At 39.4% G+C, this 25,750-nt stretch overlaps 1 protein-coding gene across 18 annotated transcripts in view; it reads left to right on the forward strand.

Moving 5' to 3' along the window:
• Positions 1-25,750, forward strand: part of SORBS2 (sorbin and SH3 domain containing 2) — a 247,725-nt gene that overhangs the window by 52,567 nt on the left and 169,408 nt on the right. Inside the window, exon 1 of one of the 18 annotated variants that reach the window (XM_064449577.1) lies at positions 14,606-14,696. The exons of 16 other annotated variants lie outside the window; for them this stretch is intronic. The gene's annotated coding sequence lies outside the window, so the exon portion shown is untranslated. Of the gene's footprint in view, positions 1-14,605; positions 14,697-23,132; positions 23,557-25,750 lie in introns of those variants that run through there. One more of the 18 variants, XM_064449576.1, reaches the window with a different exon arrangement.

The raw sequence follows: 25,750 nt of genomic DNA on the forward strand, positions 1-25,750 counted from the left end.
CATACTCTGAAAGAGGCTTGTCTTTGGTTTTCTGTCTAATGTAAATAAAAATAGAAGTGTAAATAACATTAGCTTCACAGAAGATATTTTTAGTACTTCATTAATTGGCTACACAAAAGGAAAATCTCCTAGGACTGCTGTGGAATATTAAAGCAGTCTTAGTTTTTCTAGATTACCTCTGTGGAATATATACTTGCTTTGGCGACTGAGATAACCACCTGCAGATCACAAAAGTTTGCAATAGATGTGGTAAATCTAGTTTTTATCTTTGTTATCAGTTTGGTTAAACTGTTGTCTGCTTCTTTAAATATAAGAGCATTTCTTCCCTCACATATCAAAACAGTTGTCTTGGAATGCTTAAGGCTAAAAAATGGGACAGTGGTATTCGTGTTTTGGAAAATCAGGGGTGCTTACTGAGTATTTAGTAGGTCTGGTTTGGGTTTTTTGTTTGGGGTGGTTTGTTTTGGGTTTTTTTGCACAGAACATGGGTCATGAACTTCATTATTGACTAGCTGGACTGGCTTATTGATTGCTTCTTCATAGAAATGAGGAATTATTTTACTGGCAACAATATATAGTCACTTTGTGTTTTGTCATAGCTTGTCCGCCCTCTTGCTTGTCCTTAGGAAACAGCAGTCCATTAAGGCTGTCGCTCTTGGGCTACCAGGCATTCAGGGCTTTCCAGGCCACGGGACATTCCATACAACTTGATTAGTACAGCAAATGTCAAGGTAACTTCTGTTTTCCGTCAGTGCTCCAGTAACCCAACCTGAAGAATCACAGGATTGCAACGTAGTTGATAATTAAAAGGACCTCTCGAGACCATCTAGTCCAATCCACCCTGCTCAAAGAAGGTTGGCTTCTAAAGCAGGTTGCTCAGAACTATGTCCAGACAGATTTTAAGCATGTCCAAGGCTGGAGATTCCACAATCTCTCTGGGCAGCCTTATTTAGTGTTCAATCACAGTAAAGTTTTGTTATGTTTAAATGGAACTTCCTATGTTTCAATTTGTTTTATCACTGCTTTGTTCTTTCACTGGATACCACTGAGAAGGCAAGGGGAAGGGATACTGAGATGTCCTTCAACTTCTGTGCTTTGATTAGCCATATTTTCTGCAACCATATACTCAGCCAGGTTAGCCTTGTTACCTTTCAAAACCATGCTTGTTACACTTATGTATTGTTGCTGTACGCTTCTGTGGGAGAACTTATCTTGGGCCGCATATCTCCAGGACACAGGGCTCTACCCGCCCTGGGAACAGCGATGCACAGACATCAATATGATGGATACAATATGTCTGTTTATTTAACTGCGTCACACGCTTATATAGCTCTTGCGCTTCCTGTTCCTGCCACTCCTATGGGGAGGAGTCTATCTTTCCGTCACAGCCCGTGATCTTCCGGTCGCCGATCCCTGTCTATTCCCCTACAATGTATTTTAATGATCATTTACAAAAGCTGTCTTTAATGTCTTCAATAATTCCAGTGCAGTGCTTTCTGTCTTGTAGGCTCAACTGACCATTCTATCCCAGTAATTCAGGCTTCATCTTTATGATGAAATACCTACTTAAATTGGTAACTGTCTTCAGTTTTTATGAAGAGCAAAGTCTGTGATGTAATGCAGAGGAATTCTTTCATCTGCTGTCACAGCAAAGACCATTACTATGTTTTCTAGTGTGGAGTCTAGTGTGTAGATACTTTTACGTGTAATGAATCTGTTTTCTCACGGTAGGGTCTTGAGCTACAGAGTTCTTCACCATTAGCAAGATTGCAATGCTCATGTCTAGCTACCGATGGGCACAATAGGTAAAGCAGGTTTTTATGCAAGCTTTGAATCCTGTAGTCTGCAACTTCCAATTCGGAAGAGAACACCTCACCCAAATAAAGTAAATGGTGGAAATTAACATGTATTTTTAACCTTGATTTTTCTATAGTAATGAGAACACTGAAACCAACAGGTACTGTATGTGACTAATTTACATCTGTGTGCAGTATCTGTTCATTTTAGCATGTAGCTAACATCTAAGTGGCTTCATCATATTAAGAACCAACAACAGAACAAAACTCTAAATGGATTACAATATGCTATTAAGCAAGTTCATTTTAAAATGTAAAAACTGCATTTAATAAACTGATCTCAAATTGTGTTACCAAGACTAGTATATATATTTGGATATTGTAGAGCTTTTCTAATGACTTTCAGGATAGAGATTGTACATTTAATGTACTTTTTGAGATCACACATTATATAATGTATAAAAATGACAGCCAAAACCTAAAAGCAAAGAGAAACCTTGTATCACCACAGGAAACCTTAGAGATGGACCTAGCAGATAGTAAAATGGGTGTGCTGGTGTATTGATATATTTTGTCCCTAAAATCAAATTTGCTGCTTATGTGCAAGTGAATGTTGTACATCATATCCAATAACTAAGTAAAGAGAATTAAGATTTAATATGCATGAAAGCTGGAACAACAGTGCAATTTGGCCTTCTGAAAAATGCAGTCCACTTTATCTTGTGTTACTCAAAGTAACTTCATTGGATTTCTCACATTATCACTGAGCAATCACACATAGAAATACACCCAGGTTTTCAGACGTGGGTGGTGTTTTCAGGATCAGGAGTGGAGAAGTGGAGTTGCTGCCATGCCAATAACTACCTGCTGTGAAGCCTGGCATGCTTTTGCCTTCATTCTTGGAACTGCTTCTGTAAAAACTGTGCTTCTGAGAATGGCAGGAATGAGCTGCTCAGCCAGGAATGCTGATTTGCCCAGCATAGTGATATACTCCCTAGAAAAGCTGCCTTTGTGTTTAAGGGGATGCAGATTAACACAGATAAGAATTTTGAGTAAGCCACCTAATACCAGTTGCCAGTTACTCACTTAAATATTTATCATATGAAAATGCAACACACTTTGCATTCAAAATAAAACAGTGAAAAATGAAAAGAAGCTGGTGTGTCAAAAGGTCTGACATGATTATGGGCCTTTTGGACCTACACAGTTAAATTTCAGTCCTACAAAGTTGCTGGATATTTCTCTATACATACTGACTTAACTAAATTCATGTTAACTTCGCTAGCTATAAAGCATATTTGTCTTACCTCAAATGTCCAAATAACCTGATGCTATGCAAGACAAAATAGTCACTGTTTGCACTTCTAAGGACAGTGATTTTTGCACAGATAGGAATTCAGGTGATATTTGACTTGTAGGATGTTTTCTGTGATTATGCAAATCTGTTTGACCGTAACTGTAGCTTTCAATCTGATTATGGCATAAAACCTAGCATTTTAGAAAACAAATATACTGGTAATACGTGGTGGAAGTGATCCAGAATAAAAATGGAACCTTACAATATTAGTTTTACAAGTATTTTTCATAATTCCCACCTGTAGAACATTACCATTATGAATGCTGGGTACCCAGTGAATGCTTTTTGTTGTCTTAATAATCCAGATTTTTTTAATGGAAAGATAACTGTTTCAAGTGTGTATGTAATGATATGTAAGAGAATTAAAGTATTTGTTTGGAAAAAGGCCAACTTATTTCTAAGTATATTTTAGGATTGCATCAGCGTTCAGTTATGCCACAGCTTTTTATAGCTTGACGAGTGCTAATGATCTCATTCTCCTAACCTGATGATAATAATAATGGAATCCTTTGATTAACTTGACTGGCAGCTCATAATTGATATGGTGGCTAAAATTAACAGCAGTGGAAGAAGTTGCCACCCTGTGCTTTGTCTTACCTTATACAACCAAATAATTAGAATAGGATGATAATCTGATTAAAAACAAACATTGGAGAATGTCATACGGCTGTGTGCAACTTCTTTAGACAAAAACCAGCACTCTTTATTTTTCATAAGACTTAAAAATAAGTGAGACGGATGCAATACAGACAACATGACCAAAAATACCACCAGTATTTTGACTTCTTTCCACAGACCATATATAGTGCAGGCAAGAGAAGCACTGCTTTCAAGGATAGCAGAGTTCCCCTGAGAGGCAAAAGACTGGACAAATTTATTTGTAAAGATAAATTTTACAAGTGGTACACTGAGGTCTGGATAACTCCTTTAAAGCAGGTAAATGGCTTTAGAGATGTTAGAAGTACTGTCTTTTTGGCTGACTACTGTTAGCTTAGTTTAAGTTGACATAGGTAGGGAAAAGTTAGCATGCTGTACCAGTTCGTCAGGTTGACTGCTACTCTGAAATCCGTCCTGTCCTGTTTCGTGCCCCACCCCAACCAAAAGAAACCAACTGGCAAGACTTGTCAAATTGGTAAGATATCTGGTTATATTTCTGTATTTGCTACAAGCTTTGGGATGCTAAAAATGTGAGCAAATAACTTTATAGACAGTTTAGTAGGGTGGAATCAAACTCTTGTTAAAGCAGGCAAGGCACTATGAGAAGTTTTAGTTATGGCTAAACTCCTTAAAGTGCTTTTCTGCACTTGAGTTTATCTTTGACTATCAAGTCACTATAGGAAGATGCCATTATGGAGAGCAGAGACTCTTCAATAGCTTCTAGTAACTGGCAGAAGGGATCTTAACTGCATCATCAGCTATTCAGATATAGTCTGAGCATCCTTATGTAAATCAGCATGAAATCATGAAAGGCTGATATGATGGTATCCTTTCACAGTAACTGGAAGACATACAGGTGAATGTAAAACATGACACTGATTTCTCTTGCTGAACTGGTGCTGAGAGGAATTTTGTGAGAGGTTAATGATAAACATCAGTTAACACAATTCTGAAATATGTGAAACTTGAAGGTACTAAAACTAGTAGTGCAAGGCTTTTGCAGAAATTCAGAACAGGTCCTTTAGCTTAGCATATCAAACACTGACTTCTCATCGTACAGTTTTCTATACACTGATCTAGCTACTTACCCAGTTATGGCTCCTACCTACCACTCAACCAAATGTTAGTGCTAATTCTGGCATCTCCTGTAGGTGGGAGCCCTAGCAGTAGAAGAGGCTGGGTTGTTTTTCTGTTCTCTTCCAAAGTATGCTCATAGCAAGCCAGTCTTTCAACAGACTATATATAAATTAAGCTGATGAGTCTCAGAAATGTACGTATCACTTTGTCTATAGACCTTCAATGAATGCTAAATCATTGACAAAGTGTGAAATTGTAACTTTTAATCTAAAAAAAACTGGGAGTCTGCTTATTCGTTTGGAATGTACAGTATGTGATTATATAACTTGCTGAACAGGTGACATCACCGATGACCAGTCAAAAAAACTGTACCTCTGACTGATTTCTATTTGTAGTATTCCAAATATCAAAGATGAGACTATATATTTCGCTTAGTGTTTTTATGGCAGTATTATCAACATAAACTGCCTTAGTATTTTAACAGTTCTGATTCTGGCAGCAAAAGTGCTACAAAGTTTTGACACGAAGTTCTGACTGCAGAAGAATTTCAAGAGGAGAAGGTAGGAAAAACTTTGAAGAAGTAGCTATTCACTAGAGTCCGAGTGCTTCAGTGCAGCATTATTTTTCAGCTCAGCTGATGTAATGGACACGTTCCTCAAGATATGGCTAGTAATGAACGGATGCTTTTCTCAAACAGCTAGTATTCTAAAAACATCGGTGTGGGGCAAGCTACAGTAAATTATGTGAAAATAAATTATCCAGTAAAGCTAGCTCTTCAAAAGTTTGGAATTTTATTTGACAGACTCTGGCTTGCTTGAAAATTCCTTACGTTTATCACTAAATTTCATGCTGCTGTCATTTAACCTTCTAAACCCTAGAGCTTTCCATTTGTTCAAGGACCACAGTAACAGATTCAGAGTTCCTTACAAGGAGGGCATGCATTATCACTCAAACTTTATTTCCTAGTTGTAGAATGCCTGTTGGAGTCCTTAAGCCACAAAACCAGCTCTGAATATTTTCCAGCTCTCAGTGGAAGTGTTACAAGGGCAGCTAGGTGCTGTGTTTCTGGAACCTTCTGACTCTCAGCAGCATTCTCAAACTGTGTACATTACTGCTGTGTAAATCTTCAAGTTCTCAAAGCAGATGCTTATAGGCAGCCTTGGTCACTGGTGTTCTGCTGGTGAAAGCTAGGGTACGATTGTGTTACTGGTAGAATATGAAAGAATAGAGTTGGAATGTCCATATTCACACTCCATACATTCTGTGCAGGGTCTGCTAGCTGTTCCTATTCAGGAAATAAGGAGCAAAGAGCTCATGGTAGGACACACGTGACTTCCTTGGCCTTCCTATGAGTGCATCTGAGACAAAAAGCTTTATCTCTTTCCACCAGAATTTATCTTCAACTTAACGTAGTTGTTTGGTACGTTATCTTCCTCCTATTATTCACCTGTCCTATATGATAGGATATGGCTAATCCATAGACAACAAATCATTTTGATGTGGCTTTATGTGTAGCAATTTACATGCTTCGAGGTAGTAGTGAGAGTCCTGATAACTGTAATGCAACTGTCCAGAGGACCGTCTGGCAGAATGATTGTAACTGCCTCCAGGATAGTAAACTCTTTTGTGGACTTAAGTTTTCAATTACTGCACAAAAGCTAAGTGCAAGTTCTCAGCATTTTGAAAAGTATCTTGTATCAGTGCAGAGCACTAGACCAAGTTTTATTTGGAGCCTGAGTACACACATAGTATTCCCTTGGAAGGTGTCAACTGTCCAGAATCAGAGTAACTGTACTGTTCAGAGTTGTTATTAGTAATTCAGTTGTAGCTGTTAATTATGACTAAAGGTTTTTATCATGAGTTGTGAAAGTTCACACAGCTACTCTAATTGAACAGAGGTTGTACTTACAGTACTCTAGGAACACAAATCCTGATGCCTTATGAAAAAAATCTGTAATGCATGAGGCCTTGACCTTTCTTTTAATACATACATCAGATATGACTATCAGTGTAACTTCTGTCTCTACCATAGAACGATAGAATGCTTTGGGTTGGAAGGGACCTTTAAAGGTCATCTAGTCCAACCCCCCTGCAGTGAGCAGGGACATATTCAACTATATCAGGTTGCTCAGAGCCCCAGCCAACCTGACCTTGAATGTCGCTAGGGATGGGACCTCCACTACCTCCCTGGGCAACCTGTTCCAGTGTTTCGCTACCCTCATTGTAAAAAATTTTTTCCTTATATCTAGTCTAATTCTACCCTCCTTTAGTTTAAAACCATTACCCCTTGTCTTCTGTCACAACAGGCCTTGCTAAAGAGATTGACCCCATCCTTCCTATAGTCACCGTTTACATACTGAAAGGCCACAATAAGGTCTTCCTTGAGCCTTCTCTTCTCCAGGTTTAACAACCCCACCTCTCCCAGCCTGTCCTCGTAGGAGAGGTGCTCCAGCCCTCTGACCATTTTTGTGGCCCTGCTCTGGACCCACTCCAACAGTCCCATGTCCTTCTTGTGCTGAGGGCTCCAGAGCTGGATGCAGCATTCCAGGTGGGGTCTCACCAGAGCAGAGTAGAGGGGTAGAATCACTTCCCTCAACCTGCTGGCCATGCTTCTTTTGATGCAGCCCAGGATACAGTTGGCCCTCTGGGCTGCAAGTGCACATCATTGGCTCATGTCCAGCTTTTCATCCATGAGTACCCCCAAGTCCTCCTCTGCAGGGCTGCTCTCAATCCCTTCATCCCCCAGCCTGTATTGATACCAGGGGTTGCCTGGACCCATATGCAGGACCTTGCACTTGGCCTTGTTGAACCTTATGAGGTTCTCACAGGCCCACCTCTCCAGCTTGTCCAGGTCTCTTTGGATGACATCCCATCCTTCTGGTGTGTCAACTGCACTGCTCAGCTTGGTGTCATCTGCAAACTTGCTGAGGGTGCACTTGAGCCCGCTATGTCACTGATGACGATAATAAACAGTACTGGTTCCAGTACAGACCCTTTAGGGATGCCACTTGTCACCAGTCTCCATCTGGATGCTGTGCCACTGACCACTACTCTCCAGATGTGACCTTCCAGCCAGTTCATTATCCATGAAACAGTCCACCCATAAAATCCGTATCTCTCCAATTTAGAGGGAGAGGGAAAGATGCTGTGGGGGACAGTGTCAAAGGCCTTACAGAATTCCAGATAGATTATATCCATAGCTCTTCCCTTTCTAGTGATGTAGTCACTCCATCATAGAAGGACCTCTAGGTTGAAATATCACTTCACTTATTTCTGCTACCCACTCTCATTAATAAAGGTATGTAAAATGTAAAGTAAAATATGAAAAACTGGAAAAGAATCTTGAAAATCATAGTCTCTTCTAAATTACTTAATTTTTTCACATATCACTTTATAGTGAGATGCTATTCTCACCTGTTCACTTACTAACTGTAGCCAATTCTTGGGAAAATAAGTGTCTGTGAAGTAGTAAGAGGGTTTGCTGTTTAAAGTTTAGCTGTGTGATTACTGAATGTTGTCCTGAGGTTTCTTATCACTTTGAAAATTAATTTTATTATTATTCAGGAGATCAAATTACTAGAACTTAAGGGATTTAATGAAAAGTTCTTTAAACTGTGAATCATGCTTTTAGTATTTTTTTCCTTTTAATAAAAAGAAATTATTTTCTTTTCAATAAAATTTGTTTCACCTACATTTACTTTGGGGACTCCATGATTACAGTCAGAACAAAAACCTTAAGCGTCCCTCAAAGTATACCTCAAGTACTTGTTAAAAATAAACTGTTCTAGTAATTAGCTGTAAGTGAACTTCTGGTGCAGAAGCACTGAAAATAATTGGCTGTGGAATGTGTTTTTCATTGCAATCTATGAAAATATACTGAACAATGGATGAAACTGAAATTATTTTTTGTGTTTTCTTAAGACTGACTCACTGCCACTTCTTTTCTTGTTACCACAGTTCTTACAAGTAAATTGTCTGACAAGAAACGATGTGTAAACAGGCAACAGAGACTTGTCTTTATTCAAGGCCTGTGAGTCATTCCATAGGCAATAAAATTTTAATTCTCCTTGAATTTTATTTTCATATCTATTTGCATCTCTCATTCTTCATAATACTAATTACAAAGTCTCACTTTTCCAATCATGTATCAGATTATTCTAGTTGGCAATACTAGATGTGGGGGAAAGTCCACCTTCCACTATTGTTTTGTTCTGACAAAGCCATGGCTGCTCTGCGCCCCCAAGGCCACAAAATGTTTTTAAAAGCAGAACAACGTTTTAGTTTTCCTGAACTGTTATAACTTGTTTCACATGATTGTAACTAGATTTTTTTAATTCGAAAATAATTTCTGGATGAACTCAGAGAGAAATAAGATAAGCTTACAGGCCTTATGTGTCAGCTTTGTCTGTAAATGCACATAAATCATGTTCTAGCCTGGCTTGGACCAATTTGGTAGAGCAGCATTTAGTAAGTGGGAAGAGATCAATAAATCTGGGTAGAATGTGTTCATCCTGAATGCTTGATGGTTTTCTTCAAGAGTGGCTCTGGCTGTGGTCTCCAACCTTTAGGGCTTTCCTGGCATAATAGTAAATATTCTGGAACAACACAGCTGTCGTTCAAGTCCTAAAGCTGTAACATAGCTGACCTCCTCTTACCTTGGTAATTACTTGTGTCTTTGCAGCAAAAAGATGGTAGTGTGATGGGTTACTGTTAAGTGCTTCATTGATGCCATTAACAGCAGAATCAGTGTTTGGGTTTGCAGTCTGCTGCCAAATTCAAGGTGAGCAGTGACTGTACAATGCCTTTCTCCTTCCCCTTCTGGAGTGCTGAGAGAGGGTGGAGAAAATAAGTGGTTCCTGTTTCCTGTGTATGGGAAAAGGACTTGTACACGTTAGAGGTGAAGAGAGATAACAGGCCTTGTGTTTTCCTTCTGTATCCTTGAATTTAGAGTCAGACTCTGGTAGTTTGAGGATTTGCACATTGGAATGGGAACTGGGAGTGCAGCCTACAGTTAACTGTATAAATGTAAAATGGCTACATGTTCCTAACTGGAGAGCTGAATTCCTCTTCAGTTTGGACTGTTACACTCAAAATATTATAGTTCTGCCTCCTTACACATTTTTAAAACTCTAAACTTTTCTTTCATTTAGAAACTTGAACATTTTTTTCAGTTTTGACCTTAGCCAATGAAAATAAAATCGGTAATTGTAAAAGTGAGGGTGTATTCAGAGTTTCTCTTCTAAAAAAATACATCCCTGGGATGAGGAGATAAGTCATCAAGCTTTATAACTCAATAAATAATTAAAAGGGAGGAAAATATTTGCAATTCTCCTCCAGACTAAAATGCAATAAGATTGCACCTGTCTGTTGCATACTTACTTTAGTCATGTTGAATATAAAGTCAGGTTTATTGACTGTACATCAGAGTTTTCAGTTTGGAAGTTAAAATACAAAGAGCTGCTGCTGGAAGCAGTGATGGTTTTAGAGGCAAGCAACTGGGACTATTGATTCAGGCCTTGGCCAGGACGGAGAGGTTTGACTAAAAGGGGTAGTAACTGCAAGTTATGTATCTCGCCATGTAGACTGATGGAGGGGCCTGAGGTTGGCACTGGTATAATGTCAGATCACAGGGACTGTCTGGGGAGGCATATAGGGAAAGGGTGAAAGATGCAGGAAGCTGAGATTTCTCAATGTGGCAGCTGTTGACCCACAAGATGATTTTGGCACACATTGCTTGTTTACACTTGCTTACCTGCCTCAAAAATGTTAGTATTTCTTGTCTTTGAAGTGTTTCTCCAGTGTGCTAAAGATGCAAAGCACCTAAGACAAAAACATTGCTCAAATTTGATTCAGTCTCAGGTACTTTGAAGTTACTGAAAAGGTCTCTATCTCTAGAAATCTTAAGCTGTATCAATACTAGCTAGCTAGCTACAAAAACAGGCTGAACGCATGTTAAAATTGAGTTCCAGACACTGTTAGCTAGTCTGAAAGTGATATCATAAGGAGTATGTGTGTTCTAGATACATTCATACACCAAGTATTTTCACATGTAGTGAAACCCATATGTAGGATTGGTAAATTGAGTACTACTAAGTTTAGCCTGGCTCTGGTGAATCGCATATTTAACAGCTGGCTTTGCAATTTAAGAAATGTTATGGAAGCCTTGTACCTTCATCCACATTGTCACCTCTTGCTGTAAAATATAAAGTCAAGGTTTTCTCTTCACTTTTGGCACTGAGACATCTTTTTCTCTCTGTTCCTGAATGAAATATAAGCTATTTAAAAGAAACCAAGATTTTATTCTTGGTTGTCCTGTTTTGTGACCCCCTGTGAAGAGATGGTGTAATAAATTCCTCCTTGTTCAGATACATTTGATAGAAACCAGATAACTTGTTGCCAATTTCATATTTTTATGGGTAAAGTTACAGGCCTATCACAAAACGGTAGTGCATGATGTGCCACTGTTCTTTAGGCTGAGCCAGAAAGAATTGTTAACCTTTCTGCCTTTTGAACCTTTAACATCGCTACACGGGAATTAAATGTAGTTACTCAATAAGCATGAGAGTGCTGTACCTTCCAAAAAGCAATGGAAATACTCTAGCCAAAGGTGGTCAGTTATAAATTAAACAGAACATAGTTTTTTACAGCTGATGCTCTAGCATGGAACTTTTGTATTCTTAAAGTATTCTTTAACTATTAGGTAAAGAATTTCAGAGAATGGAAATACCCAGATGGCTGTTACAATTCCCTGGACACACTGCTCCTCAGCATCAAGAAGAGTGGTGGTGTCAGGATTCTCTACCATAGTCTCTCAGTATTGTTTGAATACTGAATGTATGTGTAGGCAAAAGCTGGAGCTGATAGCATTTTAACTGACTGCTGCAGAACTGTCTTAGTATAACTGCAAATTTGCTCCAAAACAAAATTCAGTCTAAACATAATCTTCCTGGAGTACCTGAATAATGGACCAGAACACTGCAAAAAAAAAAAAAAAAAAAATCTAATTTTGAGATAGTTATAATGTATACGTCCAAAGTAACATAAAAGGAAATCCCACTTAATTTCTTATGCTGTTTCATTTAAGGATTTTTTTAGAAAAAGCTAACTTGTTAAGCAAGGGTATATGGGCATAGAGATTTTAGAGATTTCTTGCATTCTCTTAGTTCTGAGATTAAAGTTGAAGCCAATACTATTTGGAATTGAGTTGCCTCATCCTTGTAAATTCCACTTTCTGGAAAGCCAGTAAGTGAATGTCGGGGGGTGGAATTTTCATTTCACTTAATGCACAGCAAACTTCTCAAGAGACATACCAAATAACATACAATTCTTTTTCTTGGAACACTGAGTATCCTGGTAAGAAATCTGTTGTAAAACAAGATGTATCAGGTGTCAGGTTTGGTTTTTCAGCAACAGTAATAGCTATAATATGATATGACAGTTTTCATCTTTTAAAGGGGTGGTTTCTGAGACTTTGGCAAGCAAATTCCCAAATTTTTTAGGTACTTTAGTTTTAAAAAATACACAATCTATTCTGTTTTCCAGATACTTTTACACAGCTGTCTTATACTTTCTATATGCAGTTTTTGCTCAAACTGAGGTTTATTGTATCAAAAAACTTTAAAATACACGTCTTCTAGAAACTGAAGACTTCCTGAGAGAGTTCAAAACTGAGCTGGAATTTTGTGATGTAGGTGCTCTTTTGAGCTCTTCAAATAGAGAGATCATACTACCAAGTCACCTATTAGGTACTTAAACAGTAGTCTTTACTGAGGGTTTTTTTCAGCATTGCAGATATCTACTATTACGTTATCTAGTGTCTTACAATTTACCTATTTTAAAAAGACATCTGCTGTGCTGTGTTGTTGAACATTGCCAAGTTTGATTGCTAGCCAAGGCCTGTTTGTCCTTTAGTCACTGACGGTTTCGTGACTGTGCTCCAGAGATGTGACAGATAATCAGCTGCCTCACGCAGTTGGTAAAAGGTAACCTTGACCTTCTCTACAAATAATTAGTGTCAATTATACTCCCTACCTACATCTCCACTGTGGGGGGAAAAATCCCCAACATCATGCTTTCCCTTGTTTTGTTCTGGATGTAAGTAAAATTAGCAGCTCAGTGCCAGAATTCTCTGCATAATTCCAGAATACTGTATTATACCAGCTGGGAAACTACTGTAGATTTTGCTTTTTATGTATTCTACCTCTTGCATGAATGTTAGGGTACTGATTTCTAAAAGAAAAAGGTACTTGAAAGAAATATCAGATGAGGAACAGATCAACTGAAGTAGCCTTGGGTAAATGTTGACTTTCCCTGTTGATTATTGGCACAACACTTGAAAATTACTATTACACCAAACCAAGTATTTGAAAATAGTATACTGAACTTATTTCACTTCACAGGCGCTAACTTGGTAGCTCTGAAGATCCTAAGAGTGCTGTTAACACCTTTCTGAAACTTAGCTTCAGACTGATCTTTCCATGATGTTTCATGATAAGCAAGAAAGTCTTCACAATCCTATTCTTGAAAAAGTCAGTTGCGAAGGGTAAAAGTGATTCTGAATTCCTTTGGCCATGTCCCTTGCCATGTGTAAGGATGAAACTGGATGCATACAGCTGTATTTAAGTGGCTAAATAACTTGAAATTGGATTTTGTCTCCCAAGTAACTTTTATGCAATTGAAAATTCTAAAGTTGTACTATGCATCATATGTAGTTTGATGTAGTATAGATATCTACAGTTCAATGTGGGTTTTCTGCCTTTGGTGCAAAAGTCATTTATAGTCTGGGCAACACTTCAGTTATGAGCTTATGTTGTTTCATTTCTCAGAAATGGTGATAAATGGGACAGTTTTATACAGGGGTTTAGTTTTTCAGAGGGAGGGGTTCAACTGGATATCAACAGTTGGGCTCATATGCCTGTCACTTACTATTCACTGTGAAGGAGACCAATTAAGGCCTTGATCCAGCAGAATTATAGTTCCATCTTCTCTGTACCAAGCATTTTTCAAATGTTAAATATTATTTCTAGAATGGATAATGTCTTGCTCTGTCTTCCCTAAGCTCAATAAGTACAAATTCTATCCTTTGCCTGTATTTTTTTTTTAATTGAAAGGCCAATTATATCAACTCTTTCAGCTACATGGACAAGGAAGCTATAAAAAAGTAAGCATTTTGCAAACCAGTTGGATCATCTGATTCAGTTGAGTGTAATGCATGCTGCTTATCTACTGTATCCTGTCTTTCCTTGGGGTCACACAGGTCATTTATTCTGACCAAGGAGGGAGGTAACACTGGACACTGCCATTGACAGTGAGTGGTAAGTGCATGAGGCACAACTGCATGAGCTGGTTGTGTACTGTTCATCTTGGGTTTAGCCTGCTAAACAGCTGGGAGGCAGGCTGTCAAGTATCTGGGGTGTTTTACTGTGCTCTTTTTACTCTTTCACTCTTATTTTGTTAGTAGGGTAGTTTCATTGGATCTTGATTCCTTAACAAGTGATACTTCTTGTGATAAACTGTGTGAGTTCATCAGTCCAAACCTCAGATCATTAGTTGATAGGTAGTATCTGCTTTTAATCTGTACATGGTGCTGTCCTTTAAAATCCTCACCCTGTTTTTCCTCTGCTTTGAAGTATATTAGTTACTATGGAAACAACATCAGTGTTATGAGCTTCTAAATCTTGAATCATTTGAGTTGTCTTGTTTTCTTCCCTCTTGTGTGTGAATACAGTTGTTCTTTTCCTCCCACGCTACATCTGCATCTTGTTTCAGAAAGTGATGCTGAGCATCTCTTCACTGCTACCTCCTTAAAGGTAAATGCTAGGAGATTGGGGTATTCAAATATTATATTGGAGATTCTGATATTGCCTTTCATGTTTCTGCTGATCTGAGTCTGATTCTATTTGGAGAAATCAAAGATCTAAGTTTTTGTGCCAGTATTTCTTGAAAAGCAAAAACTTGGGCAGTAGTTTGTTGTATCCTGGATTCGTTGAGGTTGGCAGGGCCCTCTAGAGGTTGTCTGGTCCAACCCTCCCTGCTCAAGCCAGGCCACCTAGAACCAATTGTCCAGAATGATGTCCAGAAGGCTTCTGAATATTGCCTATGACAAAGACTCCCCGATCTCTCTGGGCAACCTGTGGCAGTGCTCAGTCACCCTCACATTAAGGAAGTGTTTTCTGATGTTCAGATTGTCCCGTGGTTCAGTTTGTGCCCATTGTCTCTAGTCTTGTCATTGGGCACCACTGGAGGTAACCTGGTTCAGTCATCTTTACACCCTCCCTTCGGGTATGTACACATCTATGAGATTCCCCCTCTGTCCCCAGGCTTTTTCTGGCTAAGCAGTCCCAGCTTTCTCAGCTGTTCCTCATAGGAGAGACACTCTGGTCCCTTAAGCCACCATCGTGCCCCTTCACTGGACTCTCTAGTATGTCAGTGCATTTCTTGTACAGGGAAGTCCAGAACTAGACACAATGCCGCAGCACTGCAGGTGTGGTGGCCTCACCAGCACTGCGTAGAGAAGGATCACATTCGAGTTTGAATGATTCAGCTTTCCCCTCTTCAGTGTTAACTCTAGTTAAAGTTTCTATGATAAATAATCTCCTTAAGTGTAAGTGGGGTACTCAATGGAAAGCTGGCAGCAGACTTTTAAACATAATCCTGTTTCATAACTTTATACCTACTGCTTTAACACAGTTCAAGTCCAAAATTTAAGACACAGTTGAAAATCACTTAAGAGAAAAAAAGGAAGTGAATGTTCAGTTAAGTTTAAGAAGCTCAATCATGGCTAAAGCTAGAGGCAATTGGAATCTAGATGTCTTGTCACAAAAAGTTGATTTACTTCCTAGGTTAAAGGATGTATTTGGCAGGTGATCTGCTAAAGTTCCTAATGTGTTATGTTACACTCTAAAGAAAATAAATAAGCTACCAAAGAAATACAAACTGTTAATGTCTAAGCGGAGGCAGATGCTGCTGTTACTTGTTTAAGTGGTTCTGGAATGCTTTGGCATTGTTTCACTTCCTAGCACAGAAGAAGAAATGACCTCTTCATGAAAAGAATGCTGTGGATAAGCTGGTTGGTACCTTATCAACTTTGCTATTGTAGTTATGCCAGCCAGACATGTTAGTGTGACTTAGGCATACTCTGCTGTGGTATTTACACTTTGTCAGAGGTGTTCTGAGATTGATTTGTGACCTCATCTGGCATAGAGAGGTGCTGCCAAGAATTGATAAAATGTAAGCCCACTTTACAAGGAGTTTATTTAAAACTTCCTGGCCTCAAAGAACTTTAGAAAACACGATGGTGCATTAGCTTTGTCGTACCGATTTGCTACTGATTCTGTTACTCATCTGCTTTTCCCAAATTCTGCTGCTTTTAACAAATGGTTATCTGAGCTATCATAGCTGATGACATTTTTTGAGATGCTTTTGAGCTTAGGTTTTGAGTAGTTATTTTACCAGGAGGACTGTGCAGGAGAGCAAAATCCCATATGCAAGGTATGTGAATTCTCATATGTAAGGAAGGGGAAGCTTTTAAATGTGCTCTGGTTAGCTCTGAGTATCAGAGGCAGATAGGACTAGCCCAACAAGCTTTCTATCACTTAATAAGCCAATCTAATCAGTCAAGAACAACTTTTTTGAATTGAGAGCCACAAGTATGGCTGTGTGTCTAAGGAAGTGTTCTCTATTTTTAGACAGCTGGTTATCATTTGGTTCTCAGCATCATGCAATGTTGAAAGTATGGGGTGGGGGAGCTGGGAAGAGAGTTGGGGCTGATTTTGTTACTTAAGTTCTTTGTTTTTCCTAACCCAGATTGAACAAAACTAGATTGGTCAGAGAGGAAATTAAGAAACAGACTTATAGTTTGTTGGGTGGTAGTGAATGGGGTAGAAAAATACCAAAGCATGCAGGTGGCTGAAAGAGATTGAGGTTACAGAGAAAAAGGAATATAGATAAGGACAAATGGATCTCCCAAAAAACTGCACACCCTAATTATTAGCAATGACTCTGCTATCCCTGTATATTTCAGGTTGCATGGAAATAGAACAGTTTGAATTGAATCTTGTTAGTTCGGGCCTTTGTTCCAATCAGGCCTGAAGTAGGATTGATGAGGAACTCCAGGAGTGTTGTAAAAGCCTTTTTGCAAAGCATTTGTGCCAAGAATTGTGGACAACACTTGAAAATCCATGATCCTGCTTCACTTTCTCACCAGCAAACTCTTCTTCCTACCTAAGTTTTTTTTCCATTTCTCATAGCTGATATTCTATAAACGTGGTGATTAGAAGTTAAGAATTTTCTCAAGTAGGAGGAAAGGAATGCATGTCCCAGTTACTAGAGTATGAAAGAGTTCTCTATAAATGTGGTGGTAATAAGGTGCAAGAAATTATATGAAGCAGACTTTTGAAATGAAGGGACAGCAGTAGATGTTTTGGATTTACATGTTATAAATGGAGGAAAGAGGAGGCTTGGAGACTGAGTGACAGCTCATCTTCTTAAATATCTAACAATGTTGTTTGAGAAATACTCACATACTTTTGGCCTAGAGGAGTCAACTGTTGGTGTCTAAGCAAGGAGAGGAAGTTTTTTATCCCAGGTATTTATCTATTTGCTTCCTCTATAAATTACAATATGAGAGGAACATGTTACTGAGAAGTGAAGAAGTTAATAAATTTTTTACTTCAGAATTCTAATTGCCCTACTTTTGCAGAGAAGATGGGAAAACATTTCCTTTTCATTAAGTAGCTAGCAGGCTATCTGTCTCATGTTTGTACTTGTATGTTCTATGCTATGTATAAAAGAAGACTTCATAATGTATGCTGCCAAGTGAGTTTCTTTCAATAAATTGAGAAGCAGAAAATTTCTAGTAAAATTCCAAATTTCTTACTGCAAGTTCTTAAAATTCTGGCACTGTTAGCATGAGTTCAGGACTCTGCATTTTGACAGAGCATTACTGCTCAGACAGACATTTGATTTTCGCAGAAACTCAGGCTTATAGGGATCTGCAGTTCAGAATGGAATCAAAGCTTGATTTTTTTTTTTGGGTGGGGAGGGGTGGTGCTGGAAGCCAGGTGGCCTGGGATGTTCTTCAGACCTTAAATCAACTTAATCTGAATTCCTGCTTATGTCTGTGAATTCATGGAGCTATTTAATGGAGCTGTCAGTACATGATACAATCAGGATTGGAAAACTTTCAAGTACAAATTGACCAGATAAACTATTAATTGTCTTGGCAATATTCTTGGCATACTCTGAAAGCACAGTGCATTTCAGTGCAGTTTCTCACTTTTTGTTTCTCTTCAGGTTACAGTTAATGTCTTGGTGATATTTCAAGCATTGGGAGGATAACTTTGAAGATACTTATCTGTGTGTTAGTTTTGCTTTGAAGGTTTACTATTTTCTGTTAAAAGTGTACATTTAAGCACTCATTTTTGGGACAGCCTTGTATCTTACGTTGTCATGAGCTCACCTTTTTCTCTGAAATACTGTCCTAAAGATCTGAAAACAATACTTATCCATACTGCAGTTCATATGAATTAATGTCTGCTCAATGTAGCATAAAAGTTGAGATGTTTTCTTGGGATAAGTGACAGCAAAGTATATAGGTGTTACAATACATATGTTATCAAATCCAACTGGTAACAGAGCAAATACGAAAATAATGAGTGTCTCTTTCAGGCTCTTTTTCATCTTTACTTAAAATACAGCTAAAATTAATCTAAAACTATGTATGAACAGCTGAAAAATAGCTTAATATAATTTTAGTAAGATTTGAAATTTGAGATTAGGCAGTAATACCATCACTATTGCTTTTTTACTAAATTATATCAGAAAGTAAAATACTAAATATGGGATGTGAAATAGTGTGGAAGTTGCTCCAGGAATTCAGTAGCATCTTTAACACTGCTGTAAAACAAGAGGGATCTAGTCTTATTAGGTTAAGACACTTCCATCCCTAATTACAAAAGGGCTTCAGGGTTTCCTTTTGAAAATTTCAAATATTTGCTTTTAAGAAAATCAGAGTTACTTTCCTCATCTTTTCTATCCCATTTTATGGCTGTGCTACTTGCGACGAGTAACATGTCTCAAAGGGCGACTGTGAAAAAAAGGATTTATACTTCCTGTGATAAAGATTTCCCAAATACCGTATAAAACATTTCTAAAATGATTTGTGATTGTTTTATTTAAATGCATGCCACATCTTAAATGCTTAAATCAACTCATTACTCTATACAATTTACATAGAGTTCTCTGTCAGCCTCTTTGCCAAGTATCTGATTGAATCCATAGTACAGAAAATTGATCAGAGCTGTTATTGGTGATAACCTGAAAATACAAAGGTGCTAGCTGGAGTTGTACTCAGTGTTCAGTAGCTGGAGAAGCTACAAACAAGTTTTACCCTGGCTAAAATTAACTCTTTGTCTGAATTCCAGTTCACTCTTCTGCAGGCTGTGTCTCGTGTAGTGATAATAATGTCTTGGGAATTGGACACCAAGGTTTTTTTCCAGGCCTGTGGTCACCGGGAACCTTGGAAAAATTAACTAGTCTATACTTCAGCATACTCACCTACAAATATTCATTCTGTTTACCTACTGCTTTACATTTAAGCAGGTTAACCAACCTATATGGAAAAAAAAATTAGGCTTTTTAAATTGGAGACCTTATTGTGGTTTTTTTTTAATTGATAGGTGATGCTTTCTTTAAGATTAGAGCAGTCTAATTTGCCTTCATAATAGAGCCTTTTTCATTTAAATACATCATCAAATGATTACAGAAATTGAACAAGGATGAGAAAGATCTGTAATTATGAATGATATTCAGGATGGCTGAACAGTAGGTGTTTTCCTATTTGGGTAGTCATATGGATATAGGAACAATTACAATGCAATGCAGGAAATAAAATGCTGATTTTAATATAGCATTTGCTTCTTAAATAGTGTCTGGCCTTTTGACATTCCCTGTCCATGAATGCCAGTATCTTTTAATATGTGGTATAGTTCTGGCTTTTAAAACAGTTTTAGAATGCAAATTTATTTTTCGTAAAACAATGAATTTTAATGAAATGTGTGCAAGTAACAGTTCTTGAATCGGTTGAAGAAGCCATGAGAAAGAAATGTTGCTTTAATGGAGGTGTATGTTTTATATTCTGTGGAGCTGGTTTGAGGCAGCTGGAAACTAGTTTGTGAAGGAAAACAGCAGGAAGGGCTAAAATGCAATGTTGACCCAGTATCTGTTTATAGATAAGGCTGAGAATAATGCTTGTCATTTCTGTTTCAGAAATGAAGGTTGTTAGGAATATTCTGGTGGGGGATTTGTGAGTACTCATTTTCTTTCAGCTCTGATGGTTTTTGGTGTCCGCGAGGTACTACAGTGACATCAGGAAGCTCATTTAAATTAATGTGGGAGTAGGATTTGAGTAAAGATACCAAATGATGTGTTCTATTTTCAGCTTTGTTCTAACAAAGCAGGCAAGAGGCTATCTTTAAGCACTTAAACACTCATTGTAGGGTCAGTATGACGCTGTGCCTTGCACTTAAATTTTTGTATAAGGTTTGGGGTAGGATAGCAGCCACCATTTCAGCTGCCTGATTCTGAACCTTTCCTAGACATGCAGACGTGCCAGCGTAAGTGAGCCTTGGGGGCCTATCAGAGGTTATTCAGTCTCTGGCAGCTGCACTGTGGGTCCAGTTCCCATCCTCATTGTCATGATTTCAGTGGGTTTTGCTAGGAGGAACTTTATGGCTGTGCAAAGCATGCAGCAGAAACTGTTTCTAGGACTTCTGTGGTGCTTTTAGGTAATCTTAGGCTAGGTTCTTGCACTTCATGCTTTAATTGTTTGCTGAATGGGAAACATAACCTGCACTTGGATTAAGCCTCTTCTAACTTCTACCTAATCATTTATGTCACTGAAGAGAAGGAAAGGTATGTGTACATCTGTATCATTAGGTGCTATGTGCATAGCACAGGCAAAAGCTCCATCACTCTTAACTGGTTGGGAGTGTGCCTGCATTATAAACACAGTTCTAGATGCCTAAAGATTGAATTATGAAGTTGTAGTCTCTAAACAATTTTTTTATTTAAAAAACAAATTAACTTCAAGAACATTTTTATGAAGCTACTATGGTTCTTTCCACTGTGTGTTAAGATACCTGAATATGAATAGTTACATAGATATGGGCAAACATCTTGAAACCTTTCCAAGCTCTAATCTATAGTTTAAAAACTCATTACCTCTACTTTGACAAAACCTAAGGTTTTAGCCTGCCCGTAGCGAGTATTATGACAATAACCATAGTAGGTCAGTGAAGTAAAGTGATAGAAAACCAGCTTGTGACTTCATTTGCTGAAGAAGACTATTTTTGTAGAGTCAGTGACTGTATCAGTGCATTAAGAAGCAAGGGGCTGGATGTGCAGTCTGTTTCATGTTGCTTATTAACAAAAAAGTGCACTAATCATGGTGAAATGCTATTCGTGTAATGCAGCCTGGTTTTGTTTTAATACTTACTTTGTGTGTAAATAATTACTTCAGTAGTTTAATGTTTTCCAGCCAAAAGCTTCAGAATCAGGTTGCCAAATCAGCAGACATCCTTTCTTGATCAAAAGGGCTGTTGGACAGTAATCACAGCACAGAAAGTGTGTGTTTGAGTCATGGAAGCTGGGGGTACTTTTGCTGATGCTGGTGCAGACTCTGAGCCCCAGCTGCAGTTTGAGAGATGTGAACGTCCATCCATCTTCTTAAAGAAGGCTAAGAGAGGAAGAAACGAGACTAAATTAGTGCTACTGTTGAAACACCTATTTAAATGTCGGGAATGTTTCAGCTCTGACACGTCAGGAATTTAAACAGAATTTACTTGTTTCCTGGTGAGCCCCCCAGATCACTTTCTTCTTGTGGTACTCAGTTTCAGAGAAACCAGTGCTTATACAAGGGAGGAAGGGTAAAGATGCTGAGGGAAGAAGGGTGTAAAATCCACCGTAGTGGACCTCAGCTCCCTGCCTGGGACTCCACCAAGACACCATTGCCCTTCAACCCTGAGAGCAGAAATTCCACTTGGAGTGGTGGAGCAGCAGAGCTTTGCAAGCTGTACTTGGAGGTGAAAACCCTGCTGTTGCCCTAGAGGAGTATGACACTGAACAAGGAAATGCCGTGATTTGTTATATGTACTAAGCCACTCCCTGTTAATGACCAGGAAGGGTTGGAAGAATCTTCCTCAGACCAATACTCAGAAATTTTTGTGTATGAAATGCAGCATGCTCAGATATTTTTAACGTTTCTAAATGATTTTTCAAAGAACTTTAGGTTGCAGAGTGCTCTACGTGCTTTCTAGCTTTTATTCTTGACTCCCTAGGCAGTTGAGATACAATAATGACAGCTCTTGAAGAGTGGGAATTTTTATAAGCAGTTTTAAATTGTTCACAAATGTCTCCTTTTCTTCCTACTCCTAATTGTGATGAAAAAAATGTGTTATTCTAAGTCAGATGAAATTGGTATGCGTGGCGATTGCCACGTACGATCTCTGAAAGTCGTCTAATAAACAGCAGCCTTTAACCCACTAAGATGAAGAAATGTGTTTATAAACACTGGGAGTAATTGCGGTCACGTCAGGGTTTAGCTTTTTGTGAGCGGGCGGGGGTTTGGGCTGTATTGTGGGAGAACAGGCTGACTTGTATAATGGTTATGCCCGTTTCCTAGATCAAGACGGTTATTTACCCGTAGCGCTTATACCGTGCCCTGTCAAACGATTTTTTTATGCCTGTTTAGCGCATCAGAAGCGTGTGTCAGTGAGGGTGTTCGTCTGCCAGTTTGCGACCTGCCGGCCTGCGCTGCTGGCGGCGGGCGCTCACCTCAGCTACAGCCTTGTAGCCGTGCCCAGAACCCGGTCCGCCACAGCGGCCCGGCCGAGGGCCGGGGGGGAGGGCAGCCGAGGGCAGTCTCCCTTTCCGCGGGTGCGGGGGGCGGCGGGCAGGGGGGAGCCGGGGCCGGCGGGCGGCGGGAGCTGAGCGGGGCCGGCGGGCGGGCGTGGCGGGGCGTCGCCGCCCCTGCGGCCGCGCGGCAGGCCGGCCGTTGGCTGTTGCCATGGCTCCGGAAAGCCGGGGCAGCCCAATGAGGTGTCTGCGGCGGTGCTGAAAGGACCAGCCATTTTGCGTATGGGAAACAATGTGACATATTATGCTGTGCTTTGCCGGGGAATAAACAAATACCTCGTCGGAGGGAAGAGAAGAAACGGGCGCGTTAGTGAGTAGTTACAGTGGCGTAGCGTGCTCGCAGGCTGCCATTTTGACAAGCCGGTGACCGCCGTTCCTGCGTGCTGGTCGGAGGTGGAATGCAGGGCGATAATGCCGCGTATCTGCTGTCAGGCAGCGGAGCGGGGTTTTGCCTTGTAAAGGCGAGGTTCCTCTGCAGTGTTATCTCGGCAGCTTGCTAGCTGCTCCGAGTGAGCGGCTGTCATCCAGGAGGAGGGTGTTGCCCTTCCTTGCGCTGCCCTTGCGTGCTGCTGCCTCCAGGAGAGGGGCGCTGCTGGAAAAGCAGGTGTGCCGCCCATCGGGGCTGCGTGCGGCGGGCTGGGCAGAAGCCCCTCCGCAGGCCTGCGTGCCGCTTCCCAGCGGGCTGGCTCGGGAGCGGTGGCCTCCGGACTCCGCCACAAAGGGAAGCCGCCGTGCGTCTCGGCTTGTGCGGGAGAGGTACGCCTTTGCACTGACTCTTTTTGATTTTGGGAAATAAAACTGAGCAAAACTTCGTGCAAGAAATAAGCTGCTTTAGGTATCTTTGCATTTAGGGGTCGACTTTTGGTCAGTGGCTTGTTTAGAGTGGTTGCTGAATTAATTGATCTGGCTGCGTTTTCGTTAAATATTCCAATGTGATGTTCCATATGGTTGCTGATTCAGAAGGATATTTCCAAGAGTTGATAAAATTTTACTCTTTCATTTTCTGCTAAAAGGAGAGGATTTCTTTTTATTATTTTATTTTCGTTGTGCTTTTTGCTGTCAGGATAGCATGGGTGAACTCGCGAGCGTATTTGAAAAGCCTTACATCATTGAGTTCATCACGAGTAGAATTCATGCATTGTGTTCAGCCTCAATGTAACTAGATTTAAATTGTCCAACTGCTGCTGTGCAGTATGTAGGTCATAATAAAAAGCAGCTTTTTCACCGGCTTTCAATAGACTGCATGCCCCAGTGCTGCGGTTGATTAGTTTGTGGTACTTGTACTGTTAAGAGTAGTGGTATTACAGCCAGCTCACACCTCCTTTTTAAAGATATTGCACATACCATGCTAGACAGAGCACAACACACCCATTGTGTCCCTCCGTTTGGCGTTCAATAAAAGGAAGGAAACCAGCACTCCACATGGAGCACAAGCACATTAATAGCACAAGACTGTTAAACTTCTATTGAACGATCTCTGTGATTCTGAGAGAGTCTAGGGAATGCAGAGAAAATAAAAACGTGAAGACAAACGTAAGGGAATAATTGAAATGGGAGACGTCTTCTAATTGGGACTATGTGTTAATGCTGTAGATTTTCAGCACAAAAATGAATTGTTCTGAATAGTTATTAATCACAACACATCTGCTTTAGAGATGAAAACTGTAGCAAGACCTAGGTCAACAAAACCACAATCCCTCGGTACAGATAACATTTTTATTAAAAGTAGCATTTTATGAACTTCCAACTGCATTCTCACTGAGTAATACAATTTCTGAATTAGCTAATACCGAAATGCGTTAAATTATTCTGACAACCGAACCAAACGTTCTGATTCACATTGCATCTATAGAAAATTAAATTACATTTTGGTCTTAACTCTTATTTAATAATATGTGGTTTTAAATCATACTGAGATGAGCCATTTGTTTGGACAGTTGAGTGGGCATGAAATCAAGAATTTGAGGTCTGGTATCTTTATAGTTAAATTAGTACCAGTGTTCTGTAATTAGGAGCCAAATTCCAATGTGTTATTTCTGTGTATATATCCTGCAAAGCTATTTGGACAAGCATGTTCAGCAGCTATCCCCCAAATAAGACACTGCATTTGGAAACAGCAATATACGAATGGATTGCTATTATGCATTTTCTCCATTAGAAAAGCTCCATCTTACTTGAATCATTTCAGGATTTTGTTATTTGGTGAATGCACACCTCAACTTCCTTTTCTATACCTCTGTGTAGGGGTCACACAGTTAAGTTGTTTAGAGAACTGCTTTTACCTGTGCTCTATAAAGTGGAATGCGCATTTACAGTGTGGTACGCCATGAATATTTTTGATTGAGTCTGTAATTACATGAAAATGATAAACAAGCAGAGCTGCTATTTCCTTTAAGGGGTTTTTAAGCCTTTAACAAAGAGATAGGGAGCTTTTGTTATAACAAGAAGAAATATAGATATAGCAGTATGCAAGAAGTGCAGGATCTTGTAGTTCAAGGTGGACACAATCTCACTGTGAAGAATTTATGGTGTAAGAAAATAAGTGAAGACTAGCTATGACTAATCACTAAACAGTGTGCACCCATTAGGTGCTGATAGATGCATCTCATTAGTCTCTATCATTTAAAGCAGTATTCTGTACTCTTTCCATTTTGCTTTTCACCCTTTGTCTTTTTTCTCATATCAATTCCCAGCTTCCCTCTGTTTCCTTACTGTCTCTTTGGCAACATCTTATCCCCTCAGAGCTATTTGTAAATCAAATCTGTGACTGTCAGTAATGGCCATGGAGGTGCTGCAATAGAATCTTGTGTGGAAGAATTTAAATGAATTGGAGGTAAGAAACAGCAACTACGTAAAGACTGTACCCACTATGAGCTAATTCCACATGATATAAGGTAAAAAGGTGTAGAACTAGGCCGCTGATGTAGAAATCAAATGGGCATGAAGAGAC

This window comes from Phalacrocorax carbo, chromosome 4 (assembly GCF_963921805.1).
Source record: "Phalacrocorax carbo chromosome 4, bPhaCar2.1, whole genome shotgun sequence".
Classification (NCBI taxonomy): domain Eukaryota; kingdom Metazoa; phylum Chordata; class Aves; order Suliformes; family Phalacrocoracidae; genus Phalacrocorax; species Phalacrocorax carbo.